Genomic DNA, 21959 nt, shown 5'->3' on the forward strand with positions numbered 1-21959 from the left:
GAAGATTAGTTATACTTTTTTTCTTACCTTATTAGTGGTTGCCTTAGAGTCATTAATTTCAAAAAGAATAACAAATTCAAGCCCTCTTTCAAATAACACTGTGCCACTTCAAAGTCAGTGTGAGTACCTTATAATAACAAAACAATTCTAATTAATTCCTTTCTCCCATCCCTTGTACCATTGCTGTCATTTATTTCACTTATATGTATATAGAAGCATACACACACAGAGGTATATACACACAAACACACACACAAGCATACATAGTTGAAATCATTGTTGTTGTGATTTTGAACATACTGTTACCTGTTAGATAAAAAAAAAGAATAAATGTTTTTATTTTACCTTTTTCTTTTTTGATGTGCTCCCTTTATTTATGTAGATCTGAGTTCTGACTTACGTTGTTTTCTCTCTAAAATAGTTCTTCTAATATCCCTTGCAAGAGAGATCTACTAGCAACAAATTCCCTCAATTTTTATTTTTCTAAGAAAGTCCTTATTTCTCCCTCACTACTGAAAAATAACTTCACAGGGTATAGGAGTCTAGGTTGCTGGTTTCTTTCTCTCAACACCTTAAGTGTTTCACTCGACTCTTTTTTTGCTTGCGTGGTTTCTGAGAAGTCAGAGGTGAATCTTTTTCCTTCCATAGATAAGCGGGGGTTTTTTCCCTTTGACTTTCAGAATTTTCTTCTTTATCTTTGATTTTCTTTTGTTTGAAAATGAAAGGCCTAGGTGTAGCTCTGGCATTTTTGTTGTTTAGTGTTCTCTGAGCTTCCTGGATCTGTGGTTTGGTGTCTGACATTAATTTAGGGAATTTTTCAGCTATGTTTCAAGTATTTCTTTTTCTCTTTCTTTCCCTTCTTATATTCTCGTTACACATTTTATGTCTTTTTTTTAGTTTTCCTATAGTTCTTGAATATTCTGTTTTTATCAGTCTTTGTTCTCTTTGCTTTTCAGTTTTGGAGGTTTTTATTAAGATATTCTCAAACTCAGAGATTGTTTCCTCAGACACCTCAGGTCCTCCAATAAGCCCATTAAAGGCATTCTTCCATTTCTGTTACTGTGTTTTTGATCTGTGGCATGTCTTTCAGCTTCCTTCTTAGGATTTCCATCTCTTTTCTTACATTTTCCATCTGTTTTGATATGCTATCTACTTTCTTACATAGATTGCTTAGCATATTAATCACAGTTGTTTTAAATTCCCTCTCTGATAATTCCAACTTCCCAGTATGTTTGGTTCTAATGCTTGCTGTATCTCTTCAAACTGTGCTTTTGCCTTTTAGTATGGCTTGTAATCTTTTCTTGGTAGCTGGAGATGATGTACTGGGAAGAGGAACCGCTGTTGGTAGGCTTTAATAATGTAGTGGTAAGGTGTGGGGGAAGGGGAAGCATTCTGTGGCCTTATAATTAGGTCTCAGTCTTACAGTGAGTTTGTGCCTCTGAACTGTGAAATTTCCAAGTGTTTCTCATTTTATTTCTCCTTCCTTAGGTGAGACAGGATGGCTGGAGTGGGCTAGAGTTGAGTTTTTTCCTTCTCCCACCAGAATGCCAAAGTGGGCTGGAAATGGGTATTTCCCTCTCCCATGGGGAAGTCCACACAGCTGGGTAGAGTTGAACTTTTTCCCTTCTCCTGGGTCAGTGACGCTCTGATAAAACTCTAGCACATTAGACCGTGGTTAACTAGCTTTTCCTAAGGGTAGACTTTGTTTAAAAGAACAGAGTGATCTGGTGTCTTTCAAAAATGGTTCCTTGGCCTCTCCCCATGCCAGAAGCAAAGCACCAAGAGATTTTTCTCTTACATTCACTGTGAGGACCTGGTCAAGCTCCTGCAGGTAAAATTCACAAAAGTGTGATGGGGTTCCCCTAGAGCTTTTGGTTCTCAGGCTTGTTCACACCAAGCCTCCAGTGAGTTGCCAGTTACAGTTCCGGTTTTCATACCCCAGCACTGGTTCCATGGAGGTTTCTGCTCCTGTAGGTTCTGATTTTTTGTGTGTCTGCCTATGATGTGTTTCCAATTTGGAGGGCAGAGGTTTGTCCTGTGAACCTACTTCTTTTACACATCTAAGAAGAGCTGTTGTCCTGCATTGTTTTACTTGTTATTAGGGTGGAGTGACAGCTTCCAAGCTGGCTAAGTATGGAACCAGAAACAGACAGTACTTTTAGACTCTTAATAACCAAGAATGCCAAATTATTTGGGGAATTAAATTAAACCTGTCTTTACAATCATTCATTATTCTAAGGGCTAGATGAACTAAATACTTAACCTTTAATTGCCTCCATTTATTAACAATGTAAAGTCTTTTAATATTGTCCAAAAAAGCAGACCAGTTCAGCCCAGCTGCTCATGGATTTACTTGGCAGCTGTAAAATAATGAGGGCTATAGCAATGTATAGTCTGCAGAGAGAAATCAGCCAAGATTTTTCTCTGGGGACATTAGAATATACAGTTACAGGATGTTAATAAAATACTTTGGAGGTTCACATCATTTACATAGAAACCAAGTAAGTACCATTTATACACTGACTGAGTGGGTCTTATGCTTGCGGACAGAGCCTTTGGCTACAATCTTTTCTACTGGGTCATAGAATTTATGGCTGCTAAAAGGTCCTGGCATAAACCCATGAATTGAATGGTGATAGCAGAAACCAACTGCCCCTTTTGGAAAGGTAGAAGCAGTTCTGACTGTTGAGGTTTGGACCACAGGGGCAAATAAAGCTTTGTATTTCTCTAAGATTCTCTGAGACGATCACAATCAGAATTATTTAGGTACTTATTGAAAAATGCATATCCCTGGGGCCCCAATACTGAATATTGAATCAGTGTCTCTAGAGTGGGACCCAGAAATCAGAGTACCTGCGAATTCCACTGAATGATTGTCAACACACGTTAAGATTTGAGATCCTCCATTAGTGTAGCCAAGCTCTCCTTGAAACTGCATGCGGTAGTGCCACCCAGTGGTTTGTTCTCTACAACTGTGCTCTTTGCTTGGAAGCAGCCTCATGTTTATTGTTTTACATGCTCAAAGATGGCTGACTCAGGCTTTGGGGGAATCCTAGCTGTTATCTGCTAAGCAATGAAACAAGTTGCCACAGGGTCAATTTGATTGAGTTGCTCAGTTGGCAAGAACAAGCCACTAATCAATAAGACTAGCCTGATTATTTAGGACTATATGAACAATGGAATCAGATGAAGGCAAGTAATGCAATTGCCAGGAATTGACTTGTGACAGTCAATCTGGGTGACTTTTGAAAGACAGTCACTTTATAACATGACCTAGTAAGTTACCATCTTTAGTGTATATGTATTACTCTGCCTGAGCAGACTACTGGTGTAAGCCTGTGACAAAACTCTCTGCTTCTTTGGCATATTCTGACTATTCTACTCAGTTAGCTGTCTAGCCATCTTTATAATCTTTTTCTCTTTATTGCCTGTAAAATTACTTTATAGGAGATACTTATGGATCCACACATCTAGCAAAAATTATTTCCAAATTGTGTTTTAGGTTTGTTTGATTGTTTTATGGTCAAGAAATTATATCTGATATTTTAAGAAGTTAAATGAACATTTAAAATTGTTTTGCCTTACTGTGACCGTATTACAGCATCTATATTTCAGGCAGTAATCAGATTTGTCAGATAGTAAGCACTGGTGACTGCTAAAGTTCAATGATCTGGCTATAAAGAATTATGTTATTTTGCAGCTGGTCTTTGCTACCTGAAAGATGATGGTGGTCTTTCCATGGAACAGCACTGCACAAGGTGCACATAGGAGGCTCGGTTACATAAACATGGTTGACCATCTGCAGGGCTGATCTTTGATTCCAGCCTCACCAAAGTCAATGTGTTAGTGCACGACCCAAGGCCCCACAGTGTAGATATGCAATGACAGCCAAAAGGCCAGAAACTGCACCAAATGCATCTCTGTGAGCGAAGGAGATTGACTGTTGATAGGGTTGAATTTTGCTTGTGATCAATCCATTAAAAACTGTTTTAAGCACACAGTATTCCCAGAACTTGGGTAGGTGATTAAATAGGGGGTGAGATCCCAGTTCCTGTTCATGGAGGAAGTTATAGTTCTCTGTTAGGATCCTTTTGGAATCTACTGGGGATCTGAGCTTTTGAAGTCATTTAACCTGCACAGATGGGGTTTTTGCTGCTACAATGAGGTCAAAATAAGATGAAACAAATACTCCATTCCAGGATACACATATAAACAGTAGAACAGATTTTCTAAGTCTCCAGAAAAGAGCAAATAAAACAAATCAAAACCAATATTCCCTCACATGGCCAGGGGAATTGTGATTATGGTCCTTGAACAACTAAGCTAAAATAAAGGGATTTCAGGAGAGTTTTGTTTATCTCCACCCCTTACTTTAGCATATTGTTGTAAAAAGCTAAAATAATACTTGTTTATTTATAAACTGGTGGCTATAATTTATCAAGAATGGTGGGAGATGGTGCAGGATGATATATCTCCAATTTGAATACATTTTAGTGACTGCTCTCTTCATGAAAAATAGGCAGTAGCCCCTGAGTAATAAGACTAAGGACAAAATGGTAATCTTTTCTTATGTTTTGTTTTTTGTTTTTGTGACAAAGTCTCGATCTCTCTACCAGGCTGGAGTGAAATGATGTGATCTCGGCTCACTGCAACCTCCACCTCCTGGGTTCAAGCCATTCTCCCGCCTCAGCCTCCCAAGTAGCTGAGAATACAGGCACCCTCCACCGTGCCCGGCTAATTTTTGTATTTATAGTAGAGATGGGGTTTCACCATGTTGGCCAGGCTGGTCTCAAACTCCTGACCTCAAGTGATCCATCAGCCTTGGCTTCCCAAAGTGCTGGGATTACAGGTGTAAGCCACCATGCCTGGCCCTATGTTTTACTTTTAAAAACCTTTTTAATCATGAAAAAATTTGAACATACCCAAAAGAACACCAGGATAATGAACTCTCATATATCCATCATTTAGTTTCCACAATTATCAACACAATATTGACATTTCAAAATAAAACTGTTACTTATATTACTCTTTTAAATGTATTCAGTAGATACATGGTACATGGTGATACACATCGCTGTCCATTGAAAAATACACGATAAATACATGAATGTTACATTATTCCTTTTTCTCCTTCAATTTAGAATGGTAATCTCTGGTATAGGTGAATGCTTCAGTTGCTGCACTGAACCTTGTGTGAATGTGTGTGAATATCTTGCTCTACAGGGAGTTTTTCCTCTTTATTAAAATACTGAGATATTATAAATACAGAAGAGTATATAAAATGTATATTTACGGGTTAAAGAATAATGATACGTTAATACTCATTTAACCACCACCAGATCAAGAATCATTAGCATTCTCGAATCAACATGCTATCCACTCCCCAAAACATGCACAAAACTCTGGTAGCATGATTTGTATGTATGTACATATGTATGTACATATGTATGTACATATGTATGTACATATGTATGTACATATGTATGTACATATGTATGTATGTATGTGCCTATGTGTGTAAACAAATAAAAAAATGTATATATACTGCAGAGTTTGGGAGTCCCCAAGACCACCTCCACTTCTGACACCAGTTGCAAGTTTAGGGATCCCCAAGACTACCTTCAGGTTTGAAAATTTTCTAGAAAGATCACAAAACTCACTAAAGTGCTCATACTCAACAGTTTTGGTTTATTATAGTGAAAGGATGCAGATTGAAATCAGCCAAGGGGAGGGGCACATGGGGCAGGATCCAGGACAGTTCCAAGAGCCAGGCTTCTAGTAATCCTCTCCCACTGGAGTTTTGCAGACAGTGCTTTCTTCTCCTAGAAACATGATGTATGACAATTTGTATGCTGTAAGCCAACCACAGAAGCCCACCAAGCTTGTTGTCCAGAGTTCTTATTAGGGCTCAGTTACATAAACACGGTTGACCATATGCAAGGCCTTTGTCTCCAGCTTCACCAAAAATCACTTGGATACTGCGTGGCCCAAGGCCTCTGACATAAATCACATTGTTAGCATAGCCTATCTGGTGCAGTCCAAGAGGCCCAGGTAAACAGTGACACTCATATCAAACAGGACATTCCAAGAACTTAGCCATGATTTCCCAGGGCGAAGGGAAAAGGCCAGAGCTCTCTTTTAGCAAGGTTAATTGTTTACTACATATATATGAATAGGTATGTTTATGTGTTTATATCTTTTCATTAAAAATATAGTTTGGTTGTGTCCATTTTTCAATTTCATATAAATGCTTAAGTATTATTTGTATAAGTTACAGAAATATGTAGACATTTTTAGTTTCATGTAAATTCCTCATGTAAATAATAATTAGATATATACTTAAATATTTTGATTTGCTTCTCTCAAGGGTTTTTATTTATTCTGTATTGAATTAATGATCTAGATATTCTTATCAAATATTAAGAATAAAGTCTTATCAGATGAAGAGTAGAACTGATGAGTATCTAAAGTACAGCAATGAATTCAGTCTAGGACTTCCAGCACAGACAGCTAAGGACTCCATTTATTCATGTTTATATCCCTCATAGTCTGCTGTGAGTGACCTACGGGCCCCAGGACAAAATACAGTTCTTTTTATTTTAATGGTCTGAAAAGTTAGCATTCACCTACCTTATTGATCAGCGTCAGTTGTTAGGGTCTCATCACATTATCTGCCTCCAAACCTCCAACCGAGATGAAATCAATGACTGCCCAGGTCAGGGGTTAGTACACTTTTCTAAAAGGGCCGGGTTGTAAATATTTTAGGATGTGCATGTCATACCCTCTCCATTCCAACTACTCACCTACTGTCCTCATAGAGTGAAAGGAGCCACAGACTATATATAAACAAGTGCGTATGGCTGTGCTCCAGAAAACTTCATTGGTCCACAATGAAATTTTAATTTCATAAAATTTTCACATGCCATGAAATAGTGCTGTTCTTTTGATTTTTTTTAACCATTTAAAAAAGTAAAAATGATTCTTGGCTCACAAGTCAGAGGCTGACAGGCTAGATTTGGCCCATGAGCTACAGTTTGCCAAGCCCTAGTCTAGGTTCATGAATTCAAGGATTCTAGAATGAAGTTCAGGTTTTTCATTTATAATAGCATATTCCTCCCAGCTCCTAATTCATCAATCTTACACCACTGACAAGCATGAAAATGAATTGTAACTCATATAAAACCCATTTTGGAACCAAGTTTGTTTGTACTGCTTAGCTAAAAAATAAAAAAGTTTACGTGTAGTAAATGGATTTCAGTAAACATTTGACCCAAACAAGTGGCTAATGTTCTAGATTTTACCATCAAAATAAAACAGATTAAGAGATTTCCGTAATAATCCTCTGACATTAAGTCTCTAGACAGAATTTCTGTGGCAGAAGAAGGGCTTGAATTTCCTTCTTTACCTCTCATTCAATTGATATGGTAAAATAGAAGGTAGCCAACAGGTATCAAAATCCTCAACGTAATATGGACCAACCCGAGTAAAATCTTATTTGCGTAGATGTAGTAGAAATCAAAAATCAATTAATGCAGCGATATTATTTTACTCTGACGGGGAACAACAAGCCTTCCACAAGTAAATTTCACTTCTGCATTCACTGTAGGTCAGTGAGCACAGTGAGAAATTTACAAGAGCAAATGACACAAAATTAATCTCAGTTGTTACCCATTGCTTCACCGTTTTTCTTAAAGAACAATTTTTTTAAAAATTACATGTTAGCATAGAGCATGTTTCACAAATTGGAGGACTGTGCTTCATTACTTCTATTTTCTTCATATTTAGGTCTACAGAGCTACACAAAGGAGTGATCCGGCCCATCAGGTAAGAGCTTGCTTCTTGCGCAGACTGAAGGTGTTCCGTTTGAAGAGCACCTGCTAGACAAGTAGTGAGGGTGGTTTATTCGCTTGGCTTTGGTTTTCTGCTTTTTGTCGTTCCTGGGATATAAACATTTCTCTTGTTTCTCTTTGCATTTTTTTTCTTCTGGATTCAGTTTACTGTTGAATCTGATCCATTGTCTCTTTGGATCACATTTACATAAGAGCCTACCTGTTATTGGATATCAGCATTCCTGGATGACTGTTTGATTGCACATTTCTGTATTATGATCGCTTTTGTTCTATTACTAGGTGTTTTCTTGTGTTTCCCCCAAAACGTCGGCTTCTTTGTAAAAAGTATTTTGGATAACAGTATTAGGAGACTGCTCTGAAACTGAATTCTATGGGTCTGTTTTGAGAATGGAAGCAGTCAGCTGTATATGAAGTCCATCACTCCTGGACTGACAACATGGACCAGCAAGCCCCCAGTGCCACACTCACAGAACGCAGCAAGACCCTGTGAAAACAGATCACACTTGCTTTCTCTTTTCTCTAATTTCAAGTATCAAAATAGCACCCAAATTTAAGAGAATAATTAATTTGCCCTCTTAAATAATTTAACATGGGACATTTTCCCTACTATAGTATTTCAATATCCAGGGGCAAAGAAGACATGAACAGCATAAAGGCAGCCAGAAGATACACAGAAACTGATCAGCTATTTTCAAAACATTCTCACAGAAAGTCTGCTCAAAAGTTCTTTTCCTCCTCCACTTAGGTTTTTAAATGTCATTGCAATTGAATGTTGAGCACTGCAAAATCCAGGGCATTGTTACTGATAAATAACTCCTATTAATAGCGATTTCATTCATTGGAGCTTTTAATTCATTTTGGTTTTGTTGATTTTCATGCTTGTGTTTTCCATTCGTTTCAATACGGTCCATCTTTCTGTTTCTTTTTAATGTTTTAATCCAATTACCAGCCCCATAAACACGTATTTGCCACATCTACAGTAGGTGCACTGAGCTGTGAGCGGAAGTGATTTCTGATTACAGACAGGCTCATTCTCAAGGGGCAAGAGGAATAACATGTAGTGAACTGAATAAAATAATAATGGAAAATACCTTGTTAGGTGACATATGGCACAGTTTTAGAGTACAGATGGGAAAGAAAAAGTTACTTAATCCTAAAACACATATGCATTGCGTGGATAGCAGTTGTAATGTAGATCATATGTGATAGGCTTGGTTATGAAAGAAAAAAACTTATGATTTCATTGCTCAAGTGTGTTCATTAATATTAGGATTAGCCTCTCTAACTGAGAAAGTGACAAAAAGCAATTTAGATTCTTTAAAACCCTAGAGTTTTGTCAACAGGAGGACAAAAGGCAAAAGTCGTCAGGCAAGAGGGTCCCCAGGACCTCTGGATTTTCTATTTCTTCTCCTTTTTCCTCTTTACTGTTTCTCTTTCCTTTCACTCCTTTTCAGAATTTCTACCTTTAGGGACTCCTACTCCCACCCACACACAAAAAAATCGCACGTACTTTCTGTACCTTTAGTTATGATTAATAACACCTTGGGGAATTACCTGTGTTACAAACTTTACATATCACAGGGATTCCTACCTCGGGATGAAGGGATGAAGCACGGATGATGGAGGACTGTGGCTATTTCAGTAGCAGTCAACAGATGAGCAAACATTCTAGGGAGTAATGGGACCTTCACAAATCCTCTAGAATCATCATCAGATTGCACCACGAATTACACTGTTCCTCTATCAGTGTGCAAGTTGATATACAATTATCTAATTGTAGTCAGAGCCCAAACAAAGTGAGTTTGGAAACCAGATATGCTGTTCTACGTCCCGCCTTCTTACCAGACATTTGAGCAATGACTGTGGGGGTCAGGATATGGAAAACGATTTCCATTGCCAGAAGGTTCAGTAAAACAAAGTTTAAAAAGTAATAAATAATGAGCCAGGCACAGTGGCTCACGCCTGTAATCCCAGGACTTTGAGAGGACAAGGCGGGTGGATAGCTTAAGTCCAGGAATTCAAGACCAGCCTAGGGAACATGATGTGACCCCCATCTCTACAAAACATAAACAAAATTAGCTGGGCATGAGGCATGCACCTGTGGTCCCAGCTACTCAGGAGGCTGAGGTGGGAGGATTGCCTGAGCCCAGGAGGTTGAGGCTGCAGTGAGTTGAGATTACATGACTGTGCTCCAGCCTGGGTGACAGAGCAGGACCCTGTCTCAACAACAACAACAAAAAATTGCAACAAGAGCTTTGTCAAATTAGGTCAGCTCCCATCCCAAGAATAGAACGTCCTATTTTGAAGCTCCTAAATCTGGGAAACAGGTGCATAGTCAACAAGGTTTTCAGAAAACCCTGCAGGCACATCCTATTCACAGCACTGGCAGCTAGTTCATTGAGCCTTTAAGCATTGAGAGTTAAGATTTCCCATATCTCAGTGGATTCTCTTTGGATGGAGCAAAACCAACAAAGACAGGAGGCTAAGTACAAACAACCATCGGAGACCAAAATGTCAGTTTCTTAGGCATAATGAAGGGCTTCAAAGGGTTGTCAGGGCAAGTTAAGTGCAGTGGTAAGAAAGCAGGTAAACCCTATGCTTATTCCGTGCATGGTGTGGTTTTGATGATCCTCTAGGAACCAGGAGGCCAGAAGTATACAGAGCGGCTCAGATTTTGGTCTTTCTCTCCTCAGAGGCCAAAGGAAACTAGACTGTCATCTGCTTTCTGGTGGTTTTATGCAGCATCGTTCAACTGTACTTAGTGACACAGCTTTACCCATTTCTTTCCATTCTTTAGGCAAACATTAAATCATAAAACTTTCCACAGTACTTAAGAGACATTTAGCTGCCAAATGATGAATCAAATGTGTGATTTAAGCACTGAAATTCAAAGTTTAATGTCACTTTTATCATTTCATTTTATTATATCCTATAAAATACAGAGCCATAACTTATAATGACAATGGCAATCACGTACGATACATTCTGTAGATTCACTTCTAATACTATCAGAATGTATTTTAGATAGATTGCAAAGTCCATACACAACTAACACACAGGGCTTTTGACTTTGGCTTCAAAGGTTTTATATGGTGTCTCAAAGGCCAAGCCCTAAAAATTCAGGAGATGTTCTTTTGAATTCACCTTAATATGAGGCTGATTTTATAGCTTAGGGCTCCTACTGAGAAAGAAGCCAGTTCCTTCTTTGCTGTGGGTTGAGACAAGTGTGAAAGAGTCTGTTTTCTAAGTAGACCACAGCTACTTTCATGAGCTAAATAAAGAGAAGAAATACATATAAGACTGTTAGTCGGGGGAAGCTGACATTTAGAAGGTGTCTAATCTAGTTTGGTTTTCTGCATTGATCAAATTCATGGAATAATTGTTTCCTAGTCCTCTTCCTTTACCTGAAGAGTCAGGGGAAAGGGGCCAGTTCAGAATGGTCATGGTGGCCTGGGAGTGGCTTGCCCTCCTTGATCTTTCATTGAGGGTGATTGCAGCTACGCAAACCACAGCTAACTTTTCAGGACCGTGCTGCTTAATGTGACAGTACATTTTATTTACAATTCAACAGTGTCAGCATGGTGGTAATAACGTGAGAAGATGATTTCGTTGTTGGCAAATAGATCCTTTCAATTGGTTGATAAAATTGGGAGAGTGTTGATAGGATTGCAGATTACCCGGGAAAAACGTTTGAAGTTATTACGTTGGAAGTATAAACCAGGTAGTTTTACCTGGAAACTTAATTGCTAAAATCTTTAATTTTCTGTGGCTTTGGGTTTTTGGATTTTTTTTTTGGTGGGGGGGGCGGGGTGGGTTTTTGTTTTGTTTTGTTTTTTTGCAATCTCTTGTTAACTTGTTTTATTTCCAGTCAAACTGGGCAAAGTCCCCATTACATTGGCAGGGTTGTGATCACCGCATCCCTGAGATCTTCCCTTCTGGAGCAGTGTTATGTTTTGGCTCTGTGTCCCCACCCAAATCTCCCCTTGAGTTGTAATAATCCCTAGGTGTCAAGGGTGGGACCAGGTGGACAAAACTGAATCATAGGGTAGTTTCCCCTATACTGTCCTTGTGATAGTGAGTGAGTTCTCATGAGATCTTGTGGTTTTATAAGGGGCTCCCCTCTTCACTTGGCTCTTGCTTCTCTCACCTGCCACCATGTAAGACATGCCTGTTTCACCTTCCGCCATGATCGTAAGTTGCCTGAGGCCCCCCAGCCATGTGGAACTGTGAGTCAGTTAAACCTCTTTTCTTTATAAATTACCCAGTCTCAGATGTGTCTTCATAGCAGCATGGAAATAGACTGATACAAGCAGGAAGTCAGATTTGCACTACGAAAGGCTCATTCCACTCTACTGGGATGACTGGTCCCATGCCCAGCCTTATCTTCTTATATGTGGAACTCTGAGTCTGCCCTGATCCCACCTTCTTGAATAAATCTTACATAGTGGTTTTCCTACCTAAATTCCTGATCTCTGGCCTTTGTATGCTCCCTAAACCTTGTTTCAGGAACTGGCAGCATACGCTCCTTACCTGTTTCGATTCTGCTTTTCTGTGCCCATGAAAACACCCTACACTTAAACTGTGGTGCCATTTTTTCATTTCAGTATTTCACCCAAGAGTCTCTTGTGGAAGTGCTGCACAGATGGGCACATGCAAAGTGCTGATACAGTGGACCTGAATTGTTTTTAATGGATACTGGTCACCTCTGCCCAAACGGACTGCCATAGAAATACTAAAGGTTAACTTTCCTCTACCTCAGATTTGCTACTGAAATTAACAGAGCTCACTTGAGAGATGAATTTGCTCTTTAAAAATTTATTTCCTATGCATTTTCTCTTCCTGTAAATGGGAACCTGGGATCTCAAAAAACTAAATTAAAATTATCAAATACTATTGAACCAACCTAATGAAAATTTTAACCAAAAGTCATTGTAAATTAGGTATGTTCTATACTGAGAACACAAGCCTTTGAAAAGTAGGTATTGTTCTTATGTAAACTCATGAATGGAGACTTCCTTGAATAAATTACTTCTTAATAACATCAGAGAGTCATTGGCTGGCCAAATATCTCCCTAGGGCACTCACTGAGATTCCTGAATTTAAATGTTCAATAGAACTTCATATTTGTCACCTTTACTAACGAGTTTTTCTTTATGAAATCATTATTAGCATGAAAAAGTTGAATTTTGTATCTAATTTCTAGAATTAATGCTGTCTAAAAGACCTTAAGGGGTTGAAAGTTTTCTTGCCAGGATGCAACATTTACATAATTTCTATTGCCCCAGTGTTTACACTCTCCTACCCACTGTCAATTTGCTACCTGAGGCATGAGAAAGAAAAATGATCAGAACAGCCAGAATGTCTGGGAATTTCTGCAAATAGGAACAATGGATCTTCTCAAAAGAGCAGAGAGCAAAATGCTGTCTCCTATTCTGACTTGTGATTCAAGCATACAAAGCCTTACCATTGTTCTTTCTAAAGTACAGACTCACAGCAAGGGCTACTACTGCTGCTACATTTATGATATTCGTGAACAAGTTTATCACCATGGTTAAACAATTCCCTGAGTTACAAGAATCTGTTTTGTTATAGTCAGTCTGGAGTTTTTATTCTTGGATTTAGGATTTTACCTGCATTTCTTTCATTTTAACATGACGGCCGATGGACTAAGTTCTCTCTTATCAAAGCAAGAACTGTAGGTCCTGTAACTGCAGCTTGAAACTATCAGTATATCTCACGTTGCAGAATCCTTTAAGGTAGGAGATACAGTGCTTGTTTATAAACAGATCTGGACTGCTTTTCCACATAGGGGACAGTGAAGCAAAGCTATGATATTTCCAAGATGCCACTGCCTTGACCACAGTCAGAAAGAAAGATGCTAACAAATTATAACCACTGCCTTTCAGTGCTGCCCAGACCCGACCCAGCCTCCTCCATTTTGTGTGTTTAACTAGACTCCCAAATTGATAAGTATCATTGTGCCACAACAGAGTAAACCAATTGAATAGCTGATGCATGTCCAGTACAGAGAAAGTCCTGGGTACAACAGAGGGACCTCAATGCATTACTCCTTGATCACCAGTTATTCATGGCACCTTTATAATATTTATAGTATTTAGCATCCCTAAGAATTGAACCAATACTTCAAACCAACTCGTGATGATATAATTGGTTGTATGAATATAAATGGTACTAGCCACTTTTTTTTTGGCTGGGCTCAGTGGCTCACGCCTGTAATCCAAACACTTAGAGATAAGAGTGTCACTTGAAGCCAGGAGTTTGAGGCCAGTCTGAGCAACAAAACAAAACTCTGTGTATACCAAAAAAAAATTAATTAATTAGTTGGGTGTGGTGGTGGATGCCTGTAGTCCCAGCTACTCGGGAGGCTAAGGCAGGAGAATTGCTTGAGCCCAGGAATTCAAGGCTTCAGTGAACCATGCTCACACCACTGCACCCCAGGCTGGGCAACATAACAAGACCGTATCTCTCTCTTAAAAAAAAAAGTAGTTAAATTTAAGTTTTAAAGAAGAAAAAAAATGGTATCATTTCTGAGTACCATAATTTTTGTTACCTTTTGTATTAGTCCATCCTCATACTGCTCTGAAGAACTACCTGAGACTGGGTAACTTATGAAGAAAAGAGGTTTAATTGGCTCACAGCTGCACAGATTTAACAGGAAGCATTACCAGGAGGCCTCAGGAAACTGACAATCACGGTGGAAGGGGAGGGGGAAGCAAGGACCTTCTTCACATGGTGGCAGGAGAGACAGAGAGTGAAGAGGGAAGTGCCACACACTTTTAAACCATCAGATCTCATGAGGACTCACTCACTATCAGGAGAACAGCAAGGCGGAAAATCTGCCCCCATGATCCAGTCACCTCCACCAGGTCCCTCCCCCAACACTGAGGATTACAAATCAACATGAGATTTGGGTGGGGACACAGAGCTAAACCATATCACCTTTGCAGTATATCAAATTAAAAAGCACATTTCACAAAATCATAACATGAAAAATGAAAACTAGTATTTGAATATACTTCATAGCACTATGAAATACTTTCAACATGCAGGCTAAAGACATGAACAAGATTACTCACGGATAGTTTATGACAATGAATTTACTCCTAAGCTGACACCAGAAAAGGCATTCAAATCACACGAACCAAAACAGATTCACCGAAGAACCTGGATTAGCAAATAACCGAGAGTGTACACCAACCTCCTCAAACAAAGCCCTCTATTCAGCCAAGGAATTTCAATAGAATTGAAAGTTCATTTCACATTATGCAACAAATTTAACGAAATATGTACGTGTGAACAAAATTCTATATCTATACATAACATGTTCCTACTGAATTTCAACAGAAATCAAACATGAAATCCCACAGGAAGTATTTCATTCAACAAGTATACGTGGAGGACATTCCAAGCACCAGTCAGATCTACATGCAGAGACTCCAGTGGCAGGTTTCAGAATATACAAGATTGAGAATGAGGTTTAAACTGATGACCATCTCTGTGGAACATAAGCTATAATGTCCATATATGGGTGCTAGGAGCTACAGTCTCCAGTAATACTGTTTCTCTTTGTATCATTTTTCTGAATTCTGACCTCTCTCCTCTTCTTCATTGGCTTCCAAGACTATATAGGTTTCCTCCTTGCTGAAGATTTTCTACCTCACCTTAGAAATTCCCAGAACTTTGCACCTTTCCCTTTGTGACTGGCTCATTATGATGCCCGAATTGCAGGTGTTACCCTCTAGCATACGATGTCCTCCAGACTGTAGCTTCCTTGAGTTAGAGGCTTGAGTTTGCTTGAGCAAATCAAACATGTTTCCCAGTCTATCAGCCTACATGATTAAGGTTATCTATACATCTTACTGTTATCGTGTGGATGTGTGTGTATGCACGCACATAGATTAAAATAATACACTGTATAAAATACAGTGAGTGCCAAAATAAAAGTATAGAATGAAGGCACAAATGCCTACCCGCTCCCATCAAGAATCCCATCAGTACACAATGGTTGACAACAGTGCAGGACCAGAAGACAGACCACCTGCATGCAAAATACCAGCTCATGGTTGGGCACAGTGGTGCATGCCTATAATCTCAGCACTTTGGGAGGCTGAGGTGGGCAGATCACTTGAGGTCAGGGGTTCGAGAACAGTGTGGCCATGATGGTGAAACCCCATCTCTACTAAAAATACAAAAATTAGCCTGGCATGGTGGTGCACGCCTGTAATACCAGCTACTCAGGAGGCTGAGGCATGAGAATCACTTGAACCGGGGAGGCAGAGATTGCAGTGAGCCTAGATCGTGCCACTGCATTCCAGCCTGGGTGACAGTGAGACTCTGTCTCGCAAAAACAAACAAATACCAGCTCAACCTCCTTCAAGCTTATGTCCTCAAGGAACTTATTTTTCTTACATTATCTCAGTTTTCTTTTCAGAGAAAAGGGAAATCGCCATATTCCTAGGATTATGGTGATTTTTTTTTTTTATTATACTTCAAGTTTTAGGGTACATGTGCACATTGTGCAGGTTAGTTACATATGTATACATGTGCCATGCTGGTGCGCTGCACCCACTAACTCGTCATCTAGCATTAGGTATATCTCCCGATGCTATCCCTCCCCCCTCCCCCCACCCCACAATAGTCCCCAGAGTGTGATCTTCCCCTTCCTGTGTCCATGTGATCTCATTGTTCAATTCCAACCTATGAGTGAGAATATGCGGTGTTTGGTTTTTTGTTCTTGCGATAGTTTACTGAGAATGATGATTTCCAATTTCATCCATGTCCCTACAAAGGACATGAACTCATCATTTTTTTATGGCTGCATAGTATTCCATGGTGTATATGTGCCACATTTTCTTAATCCAGTCTATCATTGTTGGACATTTGGGTTGGTTCCAAGTCTTTGCTATTGTGAATAATGCCGCAATAAACATACGTGTGCATGTGTCTTTATAGCAGCATGATTTATAGTCCTTTGGGTATATACCCAGTAATGGGATGGCTGGGTCAAATGGTATTTCTAGTTCTAGATCCCTGAGGAATCACCGCACTGACTTCCACAATGGTTGAACTAGTTTACAGTCCCACCAACAGTGGAAAAGTGTTCCTATTTCTCCACATCCTCTCCAGCACCTGTTGTTTCCTGACTTTTTAATGATTGCCATTCTAACTGGTGTGAGATGGTATCTCATTGTGGTTTTGATTTGCATTTCTCTGATAGCCAGTGAGGATGAGCATTTTTTCATGTGTCTGTTGGCTGCATAAATGTCTTCTTTTGAGAAGTGTCTGTTCATGTCCTTCGCCCACTTTTTGATGGGGTTGTTTGTTTTTTCTTGTAAATTTGTTTGAGTTCATCGTAGATTCTGGATATTATCCCTTTGTCAGATGAGTAGGTTGGGAAATTTTCTCCCATTTTGTAGGTTGCCTGTTCACTCTGATGGTAGTTTCTTTTGCTGTGCAGAAGCTCTTTAGTTTAATTAGATCCCATTTGTCAATTTTGTCTTTTGTTGCCATTGCTTTTGGTGTTTTAGACATGAAGTCCTTGCCCATGCCTATGTCCTGAATGGTAATGCCTAGGTTTTCTTCTAGGGTTTTTATGGTTTTAGGTCTAACGTTTAAGTCTGTAATCCATCTTGGATTGATTTTTGTATAAGGTGTAAGGAAGGGATCCAGTTTCAGCTTTCTACATATGGCTAGCCAGTTTTCCCAGCACCATTTATTAAATAGGGAATCCTTTCCCCATTGCTTGTTTTTCTCAGGTTTCTCAAAGATCAGATAGTTGTAGATATGCAGCGTTATTTCTGAGGGCTCTGTTCTGTTCCATTGATCTATATCTCTGTTTTGGTACAAGTACCATGCTGTTTTGGTTACCGTAGCCTTGTAGTATAGTTTGAAGTCTGGTAGTGTGATGCCTCCAGCTTTATTCTTTTGGCTTAGGATTGACTTGGTGATGTGGGCTCTTTATTGGTTCCATATGAACTTTAAAGTAGTTTTTTCCAATTCTGTGAAGAAAGGCATTGGTAGCTTGATGGGGATGGCATTGAATCTATAAATTACCTTGGGCAGTATGGCCATTTTCACGATATTGATTCTTCCTACCCATGAGCATGGAATGTTCTTCCATTTGTTTGTATCCTCTTTTATTTCATTGAGCAGTGGTTTGTAGTTCTCCTTGAAGAGGTCCTTCACGTCCCTTATAAGTTGGATTCCTAGGTATTTTATTCTCTTTGAAGCAATTGTGAATGGGAGTTCACTTATCATTTGGCTCTCTGTTTGTCTATTGTTGGTGTATAAGAATGCTTGTGATTTTTGTACATTGATTTTGTATCCTGAGACTTTGCTGAAGTTGCTTATCAGCTTAAGGAGATTTTGGGCTGAGACAATGGGGTTTTCTAGATATACAAACATGTCGTCTGCAAACAGGGACAATTTGACTTCCTCTTTTCCTAATTGAATACCCTTTATTTCCTTCTCCTGCCTAATTGCCCTAGCCAGAACTTCCAACACTATGTTGAATAGGAGTGGTGAGAGAGGGCATCCCTGTCTTGTGCCAGTTTTCAAAGGGAATGCTTCCAGTTTTTGCCCATTCAGTATGATATTGGCTGTGGGTTTGTCATAGATAGCTCTTATTATTTTGAAATACGTCCCATCAATACCTAATTTATTGAGAGTTTTTAGCATGAAGGGTTGTTGAATTTTGTCAAAGGCCTTTTCTGAATCTATTGAGATAATCATGTGGTTTTTGTCTTTGGCTCTGTTTATATGCTGGATTACATTTATTGATTTGTGTATATTGAACCAGCCTTGCATCCCAGGGATGAAGCCCACTTGATCATGGTGGATAAGCTTTTTGATGTGCTGCTGGATTCGGTTTGCCAGTATTTTATTGAGGATTTTTGCATCAATGTTCATCAAGGATATTGGTCTAAAATTCTCTTTTTTGGTTGTGTCTCTGCCCGGCTTTGGTATCAGAATGATGCTGGTCTCATAAAATGAGTTAGGGAGGATTCCCTCTTTTTCCATTGATTGGAATAGTTTCAGAAGGAATGGTACCAGTTCCTCCTTGTACCTCTGGTAGAATTCGGCTGTGAATCCATCTGGTCCTGGACTCTTTTTGGTTGGTAAGCTATTGATTATTGCCACAATTTCAGCTCCTGTTATTGGTCTATTCAGAGATTCAACTTCTTCCTGGTTTAGTCTTGGGAGAGTGTATGTGTCGAGGAATTTATCCATTTCTTCTAGATTTTCTAGTTTATTTGCGTAGAGGTGTTTGTAGTATTCTCTGATGGTAGTTTGTATTTCTGTGGAATCGGTGGTGATATCCCCTTTATCATTTTTTATTGCGTCTATTTGATTCTTCTCTCTTTTTTTCTTTATTAGTCTTGCTAGTGATCTATCTATTTTGTTGATCCTTTCAAAAAACCAGCTCCTGGATTCATTAATTTTTTGAAGGGTTTTTTGTATCTCTATTTCCTTCAGTTCTGCTCTGATTTTAGTTATTTCTTGCCTTCTGCTAGCTTTTGAATGTGTTTGCTCTTGCTTTTCTAGTTCTTTTAATTGTGATGTTAGGGTGTCAATTTTGGATCTTTCCTGCTTTCTCTTGTGGGCATTTAGTGCTATAAATTTCCCTCTACACACTGCTTTGAATGCATCCCAGAGATTCTGGTATGTTGTGTCTTTGTTCTCATTGGTTTCAAAGAACATCTTTATTTCTGCCTTCATTTCGTTATGTACCCAGTAGTCATTCAGGAGCAGGTTGTTCAGTTTCCATGTAGTTGAGTGGTTTTGAGTGAGATTGTTAATCCTGAGTTCTAGTTTGATTGCACTGTGGTCTGAGAGATAGTTTGTTATAATTTCTGTTCTTTTACATTTGCTGAGGAGAGCTTTACTTCCAAGTATGTGGTCAATTTTGGAATAAGTGTGGTGTGGTGCTGAAAAAAATGTATATTCTGTTGATTTGGGGTGGAGAGTTCTGTAGATGTCTATTAGGTCCACTTGATGCAGAGCTGAGTTCAATTCCTGGGTATCCTTGTTGACTTTCTGTCTCGTTGATCTGTGTAATGTTGACAGTGGGCTGTTAAAGTCTCCCATTATTAATGTGTGGGAGTCTAAGTCTCTTTGTAGGTCACTCAGGACTTGCTTTATGAATCTGGGTGCTCCTGTATTGGGTGCATATATATTTAGGATAGTTAGCTCTTCTTGTTGAATTGATCCCTTTACCATTATATAATGGCCTTCTTTGTCTCTTTTGATCTTTGTTGGTTGAAAGTCTGTTTTATCAGAGACTAGGATTGCAACCCCTGCCTTTTTTTGTTTTCCATTTGCTTGGTAGATCTTCCTCCATCCTTTCATTTTGAGCCTATGTGTGTCTCTGCACGTGAGATGGGTTTCCTGAATACAGCACACTGATGGGTCTTGACTCTTTATCCAATTTGCCAGTCTGTGTCTTTTAATTGGAGCATTTAGTCCATTTACATTTAAAGTTAATATTGTTATGAGTGAATTTGATCCTGTCATTATGATGTTAGCTGGTGATTTTGCTCGTTAGTTGATGCAGTTTCTTCCTAGTCTCGATGGTCTTTACATTTTGGCATGATTTTGCAGCGGCTGGTACCGGTTGTTCCTTTCCATGTTTAGTGCTTCCTTCAGGAGTTCTTTTAGGGCAGGCCTGGTGGTGACAAAATCTCTCAGCATTTGTTTGTCTGTAAAGTATTTTATTTCTCCTTCACTTACGAAGCTTAGTTTGGCTGGATATGAAATTCTGGGTTGAAAATTCTTTTCTTTAAGAATGTTGAATATTGGCCCCCACTCTCTTCTGGCTTGTAGGGTTTCTGCCGAGAGATCCGCTGTTAGTCTGATGGGCTTCCCTTTGAGGGTAACCCGACCTTTCTCTCTGGCTGCCCTTAACATTTTTTCCTTCATTTCAACTTTGGTGAATCTGACAATTATGTGTCTTGGAGTTGCTCTTCTCGAGGAGTATCTTTGTGGCATTCTCTGTATTTCCTGCATCTGAACGTTGGCCTGCCTTGCTAGATTGGGGAAGTTCTCCTGGATAATATCCTGTAGAGTGTTTTCCAACTTGGTTCCATTCTCCCCATCACTTTCAGGTACACCAATCAGACGTAGATTTGGTCTTTTCACATAGTCCCATATTTCTTGGAGGCTTTGCTCGTTTCTTTTTATTCTTTTTTCTCTAAACTTCCCTTCTCGCTTCATTTCATTCATTTCATCTTCCATTGCTGATACCTTTTCTTCTAGTTGATCACATCGGCTCCTGAGGCTTCTGCATTCTTCACGTAGTTCTCAAGCCTTGATTTTCAGCTCCATCAGCTCCTTTAAGCACTTCTCTATATTGGTTATTCTAGTTATACATTCTTCTAAATTTTTTTCAAAGTTTTCAACTTCTTTGCCTTTGGTTTGAATGTCCTCCCATAGCTCAGAGTAATTTGATCGTCTGAAGCCTTCTTCTCTCAGCTCGTCAAAGTCATTCTCCGTCCAGCTTTGTTCCGCTGCTGGTGAGGAACTGCGTTCCTTTGGAGGAGGAGAGGCGCTCTGCTTTTTAGAGTTTCCAGTTTTTCTGTTCTTTTTTTCCCCCATCTTTGTGGTTTTACTTTTGGTCTTTGATGATGGTGATGTACAGATGGGTTTTTGGTGTGGAAGTCCTTTCTGTTTGTTAGTTTTCTTCTAACAGACAGGACCCTCAGCTGCAGGTCTGTTGGAGTACCCTGCCGTGTGAGGTGTCAGTGTGCCCCTGATGAGGGGTGCCTCCCAGTTAGGCTGCTCGGGGGTCAGGGGTCAGGGACCCACTTGACAAGGCAGTCTGCCCGTTCTCAGATCTCCAGCTGCATGCTGGGAGAACCACTGCTCTCTTCAAAGCTGTCAGACAGGGACATTTAAGTCTGCAGAGGTTACTGCTGTCTTTTTGTTTGTCTGTGCCCTGCCCCCAGAGGTGGAGCCTACAGAGGCAGGCAGGCCTCCTTGAGCTGTGGTGGGCTCCACCCAGTTGGAGCTTCCCGGCTGCTTTGTTTACCTAATCAAGCCTGGGCAATGGCGGGCACCCCTCCCCCAGCCTCGCTGCCGCCTTGCAGTTTG

At 39.6% G+C, this 21959-nt stretch overlaps 1 protein-coding gene across 1 annotated transcript in view; it reads left to right on the forward strand.

Annotated features, from left to right (window-relative positions):
• Window positions 1-21959, forward strand: part of CELF2 (CUGBP Elav-like family member 2) — an 867789-nt gene that overhangs the window by 205412 nt on the left and 640418 nt on the right. The window contains exon 2 of the mRNA XM_055092397.1: window positions 7786-7824. The gene's annotated coding sequence lies outside the window, so the exon portion shown is untranslated. The remainder of the gene's footprint in view (window positions 1-7785; window positions 7825-21959) is intronic.

Source organism: Pan paniscus, chromosome 8 (genome assembly GCF_029289425.2).
Source record: "Pan paniscus chromosome 8, NHGRI_mPanPan1-v2.0_pri, whole genome shotgun sequence".
In the NCBI taxonomy this organism is placed as follows: domain Eukaryota; kingdom Metazoa; phylum Chordata; class Mammalia; order Primates; family Hominidae; genus Pan; species Pan paniscus.